The sequence below is a fragment of the Pristis pectinata genome, chromosome 4, assembly GCF_009764475.1.
Source record: "Pristis pectinata isolate sPriPec2 chromosome 4, sPriPec2.1.pri, whole genome shotgun sequence".
Lineage (NCBI taxonomy): Eukaryota > Metazoa > Chordata > Chondrichthyes > Rhinopristiformes > Pristidae > Pristis > Pristis pectinata.
The window spans coordinates 17293755-17306462 of NC_067408.1; the positions used below are offsets into that span (position 1 = coordinate 17293755).

Sequence of the window (12708 nt, forward strand, 5' to 3'; positions counted from 1 at the left end):
AACAGAACTACTCCACTCCAGACCACAACACATCTTTTGTCCATGTAAGGATTGAGCTACGAGTGCACACACAAGTCATCTTCTAATTCTTTTAGATCGGAGAAATGACAATGGTGATTTCTTAAAGCAAAGATATTCTAATTTAGTGATCTTCTGTTATGACCCCTTTTTAACATTAAGGAAATTCCCACCACCACTTTAGTGCATCCAAAATAGGTGAAGTCTGATTTCTAGGCTTACTTCTCCTGTAAGGAACAGAATCTCTGCCTGCCTCTTGCAAAGAATGTATTGTAAGTGGCTCTATTAGAGGGTCTTAAAAAGCACTCCCTGTGCCGAGACGTGGCACGCAGCTTTCACATGAGTAGACATAGTTTGCTCCTCTCTTAAAGGAGGACCAAGCAGAAGATGGCTGTGGTGCGATATGTTGGGAAGACTGCAATTGCAGATGTGCACCACAGTTTTCAAGCACATGGGTCAGTGGAGTGCCGTAGATGCCCCACAAATTGTTACTTACACATGCTCACTCGCTGGTAATGTTGTGTCCTTTCAGTGACTCCAGAAACTCTGGTGGTGTCATTGCTGGAGGTGCTGAGATGTGTAATCTTCACATTACCACTGAAGTGTATTTTACTCCAATTCCTGAAATAGTCTCACTGCTGGCCTTTTATCCATTCTTCGCTCTATAAATATCCATTGCACTAGCATGTTGCACATTGCACTAACATCACTAGCACTCTGTGCTGTCCGAGTTTCCATTCTTCAACCTTTCCCTACGGCGTTCATCAGTCCTAATCCTGTGATTTCCTTATCCCTGAGCTTCGTGAACACGCCTTTCTTCTTCCCCATTACTGATGATAGTGTGTTCAATTATGCTTAAATTTTACTCTCATTGTTGTTGACAATGTCTTCGGTCATACTCAGATTAAATTTCACTCTCTGCTTGTTTAACAGAGACATAAAATTATTAATTTAAAATGAGGTTATTAACTCTGTTAAATAGAAATTTGATACAAACTTTCATTTGCTAACATAATCAAGAGAATTTCCTGTTCTCTATAATCCTTTCTCAAACTTTCCTCTCCCTTCTCAAACTCCTCTTAATGTCCTCATTTATGGCTTAGCGTTAGTTCCCTTATTCTACTTCTATGAAGTACCTTGTGACCAATTTTCACATTCAAGATAATATGCATGCAGAAGGTCATGAAGAAACATTTCCAAGGAGAAAATCCAATGATGTATTTGTGTACAAGTTTCAGTGCCTTTGTGTTCGATACATTACCCTGCCTGATGTCTACCTTATGTAAAGGAGACTCAGATCCACTTTCTAAGTGAGCTCAATGACACAACATGACCTTGGCTCACTGTTAGAATTATGCTCCAGTAAAAGAAATTATATTTGTGTAAATACTATATTGTCCATACTATCAAGGTAGCCCAAAGTTCTTTATGACCAATGAATTCCTTCAGCAGTGTTGTTGCTGTTGTAATACAGAAAGATAATTAAAATTGCAAGAAAAATGAGACTACTTTATTTTGAGAGTTCTGCATTATAATTAACTGTAATGGATATTCAGATTTAATCAGTGACCTCTGATTTACAAATTAAGTTACTTAGGTGCTGAATGGTATTTCTTTTGTTATTCAAAACTATTACATTTGCTTTAAATCAATGAAACAAATCCTAAGAAAATAGATCTTATTCGTTGATAAGGCAATTACACAGCAGATGTAAAGGCCATTTGGCTTATTATGCCTGTTAATGTTTGTTGACTGTCCAACTTTGTCCTGTACCACCATTTTCCCCATAGTCCTGCAATTTAGTCCTCTTCATTGACATATCAAGTTGCCTTTTAAATGTTACTGTGGAATCTTGATTTCACTCTGAAGAATTATCTCCTCATATTCACCATGACCCCTTGGTTTCTTTGTATCTGCTGTACCAAAACCACACTGAACTCTGAGCGCCTCTACTTGGTCTTATTTAACCTCCTCTCTTCCAAGGCAAACTATCCTAGCTTCTCCCCACAACTGAAATCCCTTATCCATGGGATTATCCTGGTGAAACTGCTCTTATGTCTTTTGTAGAACTTTGTCCTACATCCTAATGTATATTGTTCTTCAGTTGCGAACTGTCTTGGGATTGCTAAAAATTTGGGTAGGAAAGATTTTATGGAAAATTGATCTTTAATGTTGTTTGGAATCTTTTATGGGCTGTTACCTTCAGGTATTTACTGCACATTAATCCTATCATGCATATTTCAGATAAATTGTGCATCGTAAGATTTTTGGACCCAATCGTGAAAACATTCTGTTTGTCCTATAATTTATTTGATAAATGTTGGAAGACCAAATTTTAACAGTTAGAATCAAGAATATTGGCATCATTAGCTGAAATATAATGTATAAAAGAAGAAAGGAAAGTGAATGAAATGATAAATACTTACGGTCCTTTTGGTGTTATCAACAATGAAACAATGATGGTATCAAACCCTGTGAGGCTTATAAAATCAATTGTAGTTGAATGTGTGGAATTTCAATGGAAAATACCTCTTACTATTCACTCGATACTACAAAATCCCAATGGATTAATACCCTTTCTACTTTTTCCAAGTATAGAGCTCCAATAAACAAAATCCCTTCCTTTCACTTGTATTATGTAGAATTCCAGATCAAAGCATTGCATTTAACTGAGTTATCCAGCTTCTAATGAGCGGCATGCTAATGTAGATACCCGGTCCCAAATGGCATTGAGATAAAGCAGCACATTTTGAAGTCCGATGCCTTCTGTAAAAGGTGTGCTTTTGTTCTTGTGTTTTTGTTTTGAGTGCATCGATGAATAAATAATTAAATCCACCGAGGTATGCAGATTTGCAGATTGGCCAGATTTTTTTCTTCATTTCTGAAGCACATGCAAATGTAACATTTTCTGGCACACCGCCCTTTTATGATTCAGCTGTAATGCCACAAAGCACATTTTCAAAATGTTATAGTTGACGTAAGTAAAACTTGGTTTAGCTGTGTTGTGCTAAGAAAAGCTGCCCGATACAGTCCCTAGTTAGATTGTGACCTTCAGGCGAACAGAGTGTCCACTACAACATCTCTCCTCAGTTGATTGAATAGTCCTGGTCATTTGAAAGATCACTTTCAAAAGAGTTATTATTGGTACAGTAAAAATGCGTCAATCATTTCTAACCATAGGCCACTGCTCCGATCTTTATCAACAAAGAGAGTGAACATGTGCCAGTCTACATTGGGAGATCGGCGGTGGAGGGAGTCCACCAGCTTTAAATTCCTGGGCATTAACATATCGGATGACCTGTCCTGGGCCCCGCATATACGTGCAATCACAAGGAAGGTGCACCAGTGTCTTTACTTTCTTAGAAGGTTAAGGAGGTTTGGCATGTCACTGAACACTCCAAAAAACTTCTACAGATGTACCATTGAAAGTATCCTAACTGTTTGCATCATGGTCTGGTGCAGCAATTCAAATGCACTGGAGTGTAAGAAGCTGCAGGGAGTAGTGAACTCAACCCAATACATTACAGGCACATCCCTCCCCACCATTGGGAGTATCTACAGGAGGTGCTGTCCAAGGTGGCAACATCTATCATCAAAAATCCCCATCATCTGAGCAATGCCATCTTCTCACAGATGCCGTCAGGCAGGAAGTACAGAAGCCCAAAGTCCCACACCACCAGGTTCAAGAACAGCTACTTCCCTTCAACTATTCAGTTTTTGAACTAACCTGCATTACCCTAATCACTACCTCAGCAGAGCAACACTACAACCACTTTGTGCTTCAATGGACTTTGTTTTTTTTTGTTCTAATTGTGTTCTTTCTTGTATAATTTTGTATAATTTATGTTTAATTTATGTTTTTATTGTGAATGTTGTATCTCTGATACTATGTACCTGTGATACTGCTGCAAGTAAGTTTTTCATTGCACCTGTGCATACACGTACTCATACAAATGACAATATACTCGACTTTGAATTGAGCATTGAAAAGGGAGTGAGGGTAATGGCAGTAAGTAAGATTAATGTTGAGTTGCTACCATAACCTGAAACCTTAATCGAGAACCTGTGTATAGTCCTGCCAGAATTTTATTTTGATTGCCTTCATTTGGGAACAATGAGAAATGGTACAAACCATGATCTTGCAGAAATACAGGGCAGGCTTGAGGGGCTAAATAGCCTACTCCAGGTTCTATTTCTTACAACATCATACACAAACCAGCATCTACACCATTATTTTTACACAACACTTAATGAATGAATGGAAAGCAATACTAATAGAGGGAAGGGAACAAGATTTCTCAATTGAATTCACAAGTAGAAGGTTGTTGATCTTGAAAGAGGAAACTGCTAAAATATAATGAAATTGTTCTTTAAAAAAACTAGAAACTGCAGCTCACTGTAGTCGTCTGACAATATCAATTTGATGACTGTTGTCAGGTGCATTTTATTTTGCTATTTCTGTTAGTGATTGGCCAATCTATATGGAGGGCTGCATATAAGATAATGAGGGAGCTTGGAATATTTTGGAGGACAGAAATCACAAAAGAAGAGATTAACCTTCCAATTTGCTCCCATAAAGTATTCATTTGAGAGAAAATTGACACATTGAAGAAGGTTGGCTGTAGATCTGGATTGTGTCCATGTGGATTAATTGAACCAATCAGTCAATTTAACACAGGCATTCCCAAGGGTGATATGTTAAATGATTTCAGCTGCCTTCCATGCCTGGTCCTATTGAACTCTGTCCTGCTTTTAACAAAAAGGAGGAAGTGTGGAGTTTTGAAATAGTTCTTCCAAATGTTGCAAACAAAAAATGTGATTTTTAAAAATTGTATTATAGTGTTCTTCCAAAAGAAGCTATTGTCCTATAGAACAATGACTCTTCTGTAGATGAAAGTTAAAATTTTATATTTATTTTCAGGTTTGGAAACTTCTGTTTCAGAGCACTCACTGTGGCTGGTAGTGCTGATAATTCAAACCTCATCAGCTACTCTCTTGGAATTGATGGTGATTTCCATTTGTATGCAAGGATATCAGATGCCTTGGGGATTGTAGCCTAACACCACCAAGGAGTGAATTGATACTACATTCAGAAAGAGAAGTGACAGCAGCTTTGGAAGCTATGGCAGTCTGGTAAGATTAAAATGAGCTTCTTGCATGCATGTATGTTTATTTATAAACCTCTCTTATCTTGTTGCCATACGTGATACTACACACAAGATGGCATCATATAACTGATTTGACTAAAGGCTCATCTTCAATAAGTAATATTGTATGTACTTGGAATAATACATATCACATTAAATGGTGGTTAAAAAAAACAATGAATTTGAAAACTTTAAACTTGTAGTCAAATTCTGAAATAGACTGGTGCTTCGTACACTACTACTGTTCAGTAGAGTGATGGGATTTGAAGCAGAACTTTGAATAAAAGAAGAGTCAACTAATGAAAACATTGCATAATCCATATTCGATTCCAACTTCAGTGATGTGAAGCTTTATTTTCATAGTTTTGTAGAAGGGTGTCTTGAATGTATTACAGAAACAGTAAGAATCACTAGCTATATCTTCATATCTGCAAAACCTCTCAAAGGACATGAAAATCATCCATTGAACACATTCACTTTGTGTTCAATAGACCGATTTGATGCACAGAATTGATCAAGAAATGTAATTTGGGAGTTCTGCAGCATGCCTACTTTGTCTGAAAGATTGGGTTGTATTTTTCATAGCCATCTGGTGTGCTTCTCTGAAGTAAATCGAGCACAAAGATGTTGTCTATCTGTGTGAACTGACCATTTGATATTTTTCATGCCAAATTGGTTTATTTAAAAGCAAATGGTACGGGTAACACAAGAAATTAGGTCTGAACATCAAAAAGAATTGGAGTCCCTGCTTTTAGGCTTAATTATCAATTACTTGTGAGTTTATTGGGACTGAGAGAACATGCGCTCCTCTATATTGAACATTAGAATAGCAAGAATTTTGTCCCGCCTTGTATAGTGTTCCCCTGTGGGCTATAAATGGCACCGAAATTTAGAGCTTAGTTTGTTGACCTCCTTTGGCTACCAGATTTCAACAAATAAATTTTCTGAACCAGGGAACTGAATTTTAGGTTAGGAAGAGTCCAATCATACATTGCATGATGACTGATTTCAAAAGGTCTGGAATTGATGCTCTGGAGACATCGGACCAAGATACGTGGATCCAGACTGAAAGTGCCCAGTCCATTTCTACTGTGAAAATGATCACGAACCTGATTTGCTCCAGGTTGCACTGATATTTTTTTTGAATTGCTTTGCATTTGAAGTTTTTATTTTATTTTAATGTGTTCTGTGGTCCAGTATTTAATATGGGATTGTTAAGATCCAGAATGTGTGGAGCAGATGCCCTCGGTATGGAAAATGGAATTGTCTGCTGATGTAGTAATGGGTACTGTCGTGAGGTTGTATTTGTTATACCTGACTTGAAAGCACTTTGTACACTCAATGATTGCATCAATACAAGTGTCCATTTGTCCATAAGACTTCTTAGCATGAATAAACATGGAAAGTTGATATGATGTAAAGTTGAAGAACATAGAACAGTGCAGGACCTCTGGCCCATGATGTTGTGCTGACCTATATAAACACCTACTCCCTGATCAATCTAACCCTTCCCTCCTACACAGCCCACAACCCTCCATTTTTCTTACTTCCATGTGCCTATCAAAGTGTCTTTTGTATGTCCCTGTTGTATCAGCCTCTACCACCACCCCTGGCTGTATTCCAGGCACCTACCACTTTGTTTTAAATAAAAACCTATCTTTGACATTTCTCCTAAACTTTCCTCCTCTGACCTTAAACTGATGTCCTCTGGTATTGGCCATTGACAGCCTGGGGGAGAAAGGTGCTGGCTGTCCACTCTTTCGATGCCTTTCATCACCTTGTACACCTCTATCAAGTCACCTCTTATCCTTTGAAGCTGCAGTTCACTCAACCTTTCCTCATAAGACATGTTCTCTAATCCAGGCAGCATCCTGGCAAATGTCCTCTAGACCCTCTCTAAAGCTTCCACATCCTTCCTATAATGAGGTGACTGGAACCAAACGCAATACTCCAAGTGCAATCTAGCTAGAGTTTTATAGAGCTGCAATGTTACCTCGTGGCTCTTGAACTTAATCCCCTGACTAATGAAGGCCAGCACACCATATGCCTTCTTAACCACCTGATCAAATTGCATGGTAATTTTGAGGGATCTATGGACTTGGACCCCAAGATCCCTCTGTCCCTCCACATTCCCAAGAATCCTGCCATTAACCCTGTACTCTCTCTTCAAATTCAAACTTCCAAAGTGTATTACTTCACACTTTTCTGGATTGAATTCCATCAGCCACTTCCCCACCCAACTCTGCATCCTGTCTATATTCCGTTGTAACGGCTGACAACCTTCTATACTATCCACAACACTTCCAACGTTCATGTCATCTGTAAACTTACTAACTCACCCTTCCACTTCCTCATCCAAGTGGTTTATATATAATTAAAGAAAAAATCACAGAGCAGGGGTCCCAGAAAAGATGCCTGAGGAACATCACTAGTCATTGACCTCCAGGCAGAATACACTCCATTCTACCTTCTGTGGGCAAGCCAATTCTGAATCCATGCAGCTAAGTTTCCATGGATCCCATGCCTCATGACTGTCTGGATGAGACTACCACAGGGAACCTTGTCAAACACCTTACTAAAATCCATATACACCACATCTGCTGCTCTATCTTCATCAATTTGTTTTGTTACCTCCTTGAAAAACTCCATTAGGCTCATGAGGCATGACCTGCCCCCCTCAAAGCCATGTTGACTATTTCTAATAAGACTATACTTCTCCAAATGCTTGTGAATCCTCTCCAATAGTTTTCCCACCACTCACATAAGACTCACTAGTCTATAACTCCCAGGATTATCCCAATTACCTTTCTTGAACAAAACAATATCTACCACCTTCCAATCCTCTGGTACCACTCCTATGGCCAGAGAGGACACAGATATCATCATCAACATCCCAGCAATCTCTTCCCGTAGTAACCTGGGGTATATTCTGTATGGCTCTGAGGTCTTGTCTCTTAGTGTTTTTCAGAAACTCCAACACTGCCTCTTAACCTCTGCATGCTCCAGCACATCAGCCTCTTCTACACTGACCTTGCATTCGTCAAAGTCCCTCTCCCTGGTGAACACTAAAGCCAAGTATTCATTAAGGACCTCCCCTACCTTCTCTGCCTCCAGGCACATTTCCCCCTTTAACCCTGAGCGGTCCTACCCTCACTCTAGTCATCCTCCTGTTTCTCATGTAAGTGTCGAACACCTTGGGGGTTTTCCTTAATCCCACTCACCAAGGCCTTCTCATGTCCTCTTCTAGCTCTCCTAATTCCCTTCTCGAGCTCCTTCCTGGCAACCTTAACAAGAGCCATGTTTGATTTTTGCTTCCTAACTTTAAGTATGCTTCCTTCTTCCTCTTGACTAAACTTTCCTCCTCTCTCGTTAACCATGGTTCCTTCACCCTTCCATCTTTTCTCTGTCTCAGTGGGACAAACCTATCCAGAACCCCATGCAAATGGTCCCTAAACAACTTCCATAATTCTGTCTATCCCTATCCCTTTGGAAACATTTAAATCCCAGAATATCAAGAAGCCAATCCTGCCCTTGCGACAGCCAAGTCTCTGTAATGGCCACGACATCGTAATTCCATGTATTGATCCATGCTCTAAGTTCATCACCCTTATTCTTAATACTTCTCCCATTAAAGTAAACACATTTCAACCCATCCAACTGACTGCATTTATGCCCTATCCACTGCCTATCCTTCCTCAGTCTCTCTGCACATTTCATTTACCTTTACACCAACTGTTCCATCATGTGACCTAACAGTTTGGTTCCCATCCCACTGCCAACCTTTGGAATGCTGCTGCTGATTGCTTAGTGGTAGCATTTTTGTATCCGAGTCAGAAAGTATTGAGTTCTCCTTGTGAAATCTTGAGTATAATCTACACTTGCAATGCAGTGCAATAGTGACGGAGTGTGGAATTATCAGGGCTGGTAAATTAAGGCAGCGTCTGCCCTGTCAGATGAAGATAAAAGATCTGATGGCACTGTGTTATTTCTGATGTCCTAGTCAATGCTCCTCTCCCTGACTACTGGTACTAAAGAACAGATTGTATTTTTAATTTCATTGTTTTTCACAATATCTTTCCGTACACCATGGTTAATACATTTCCCTCCATTACAGCAGTGACCAAAGGTACTTAATTGAGTATAAAATGCATTGGGATGCTTTCAAATCATAAGAAATGACATGCAAGTTCTTCCTGCTTTTTACACACTTGTAAATTGAATCATCCTTCACCTTTCTCCTCTTCTTCTACTCCTCCACACAGATACTGGTTTCTTGCTCTGGCAGGGAGATGTCAATGCCACATCACACAGAGCAGGATGGATTAAATGTAGAATATTATAGAGGTGCTGATTTTTGAAATCAAAGTATCTGCACAGAGGCAGGAAGTATTGCAATGTATGCCATTATTCATGCATATCAAAGTGGCTTATTCTAAACTTGTGCTTTCATCAATGAGCTGTACATTTGAATCTTGTGTACAAAGTTCTTTGAGTTTTGAGTGCTCTCTAAGGCAAAGGGAATGTTGAGGATGATCTGTAAGGCTTGGGGCTTCCTGCTCAGAAGAGAAGCAGTCTTAAGCTGTTCTTGTCTTATCTGGAGAAAAGATTGACAGATGGAATTCAGATTTTTAAAATGCTTGGAGCAATTGTGGATCTGGATCTGAGTGTTATCCTTTGCTTGAACAATGATGACAAAAGTAGAAGATATCAGAGTGGTATTGAACATGGTGAGAATGATGAGTAGAATTTCTTTCCCTCACTTCACAGTGAATATTTCAAAGTCTCCGACAAAAGCAGCCAATGCAGTAACAATTCAAAATCCAGGGGCATTTAAATGTGTTGAAGAAACAGGTGAGGGTTGAAGGATAGTCAAAAGATGATCAAATACTTTGCATTTACCTCGATGCAAACCTTATTTTTTGAAAGGTGTTAATCAGAATTGAGCAATACAGCTAAAATTGAAATTAATGTGGATGAGTGCACTGAAATTCTGGCTTTTGAATTTTCTTGCATTACTTCATTTGGAAATGAGATGCAAGAGTTTGCAATGAGTATTTCTGATCTTGTATCAAACACTGGGAAGCAAAAGCCCCCCACCACAAATGGCATTCCATTAGCAATTTCCCAACCCCATACTGGCTACTAACTTTGACTGAGCCAGGACACTTCTATTTGCTGCATCCTATTTGAATCTGCTTGCTATCCCAAAGAACAATCCACTGTCATTGTCTCTCTTGGCATATCAGCTGAAACTCCTAAAGAAGATTATTACCTCCAGACTGGTTTGTTTTGCTGCTCTTGGGTCTACGTCCCTTCTCTCCATGACAAGTTTTGGGTGAGTTGAAGTTAGTTTTCTAACTCACAGCAAGTAATGTTCATCATCATCATTTTAATTACTGAGGCTCTGGATCCACCAACAGCCTCTTTAAAATCTCTCATTGCTTTAAAACAATGCACATCTAAACTAAAATCATCTGCCTGCCAATAGTCTGTACCCCTCTTCGCTGCCTGTTCATGTCGGTCTGAAAACCCTCTTAAATGTTGCTACCATATCTGCTTTCACCGCCTCCCCTGACAATGCATTGCAGACACTTATCACTGTGTGTGTCTGGGTGTGGTGCTTTTTTTAAAAAGAAAGACTTGTCTTGTAAATATCCTTTAAACTTACCCCCTCTCACCTTAAACCCACTCCCTTCAGTCTTTGATATTTTCCATCCACGGAGAAAGGCTTCGACTATCCACCCTATCTGTGCCTCTCATTATTTTTGTATACTTCTCTCAGGTCACCTCTTGGCCTCTGCTCCGGAGAAAACAATCCAAATTTGTCCAGCCTCTCCTAGTAGCTGAAGGAGAGGCAACCAGGTAACATCCTGATGGACCTCTTCTGCACCTGCTCCAAAGCCACCATAGCCTTCCTATTGTGTGGTGACAATAACTGCATACAATGCCCTAAAGGTAGCATAACCAAAGTTTATACAGCTATAAACATCCTGACTTTTATACTCCATGCTCCAACTGATGAAGGTAAGTATGCCTTTGCTGCCTTCACCACCCTATCCACTTATGTCGCCACTTTCTAGGAGTTGTGCACTTGCACCCTGAGATCCCTCTACACTACTGGGCAGGCACGGTAGTGTAGCGGTTAGTGTAACACTATTACAACACCAGCGACCCGGGTTCATTTCCGGCTGCTATTTGTAAGGAGTTTGTATGTTCTCCCCGTGACTGCATGGGTTTCCTTCAGGTGCTCTGGTTTCCTCCCACATTCCAAAGACATATAGGTTAGAAAGTTGCGGGCATGCTATGTTGCCGCCAGAAGTGTGGCGACACTTGCAGGATGACCCCAGAACACTCTACACAAAGATGCATTTCACTGTGTTTCGATGCACACGTGACAAATAAAGAAATCTTATCTCCTGTACATCAATGCTCCCAAGAGTTATGCCCTTTACTGTATACTTTCCTCTTGTAGTTGTCCTCCCATTTGTCTGGATTAAACCCATCTGCCATTTCTCTACCCAATTTCTGACTGATCTTTATCCTGCTGTATCCATTGACAATATTCCTCACTATCCATAACTCCTCTAATGTTTGTGTTGTCTGCAAACTTACTAATCAGACCGTCTACATTTTATCAAAAGATTTGGTCCCAGCACTGATCCTTGAGACACCATTGGTCACGGACTACTGAGGAAAAACTCCCTTCCACCGCTATCCTCTCTATGACCAAGCCAACTTGCAAGTCACCATGTATTCCATGTGACTTCATCTTCTGATCCAACCTACCATGAGGGATATTGTTTACATAGATCTTAGTAAAACATTTGATAAACTCGATCAAATTTGTGAGACAAGACCTCCCCTGCACAAAGCCATGCTGACTATCCCTAAAGTTTGTGCTTTTGCTTTCTAAATGTGAGTAAATCCTGTTCCCGAGAACTTTCTCCAATAATTTCATGTCACTGATGGAAGGCTCTGTTCAAATCCATGTGTGTTCAACTTCTACGTGCTCTTCCTCCAGACCTTCAGTCCTCGGAATCCCCCAACTTTGTCCTCTTGTGTTCAATCGCTTTTGCTCTTTAGCATTGGAATTCTTTTCCTCAAATATTCCTGCTTCTTTGGTTATTCACCTATGCAGGAGAAGGAAAGCAATCACTGTTCTAATATCTTCATCTTCAGTTCATTGTCTGTTTTCATCTGATGACTGTAAAATGGTTTGTGACATTTCACCCTGGTGAAGGTGCTATACAAATGCGTGATACTGTTATTTGTAACCTTCCGAAGAGGTTTCTTCCAAAGTGATTAACTGCAAGCAATAAAATAGGAAGACATTACAGCTGAATCTGGACCTGTTCACCTCTTGTGTGTTCAAGTACATTTCCTGGAATATTTGCAAAAAAGATAAGACTCCTGGCCAGTTTTTTTTCTTCCCCCCACATCTTCTCTTGCCCACAAATGTTATAAAACATCATACTTCCTTCCTGATACTCAGCTGAGGCTGACAAACTTGGCATTGTTCATGAAGCCTTCTCAGACTTGATGG

At 39.8% G+C, this 12708-nt stretch overlaps 1 long non-coding RNA gene across 1 annotated transcript in view; it reads left to right on the plus strand.

Annotated features, from left to right (window-relative positions):
* Nucleotides 1–4998: 4998 nt before the first annotated feature.
* The window catches only part of LOC127569709 (uncharacterized), a 424238-nt gene continuing 416528 nt past the window's right edge, over nt 4999–12708 (plus strand). Inside the window, exon 1 of the long non-coding RNA XR_007956232.1 lies at nt 4999–5151. This is a non-coding gene — a long non-coding RNA (uncharacterized LOC127569709). The remainder of the gene's footprint in view (nt 5152–12708) is intronic.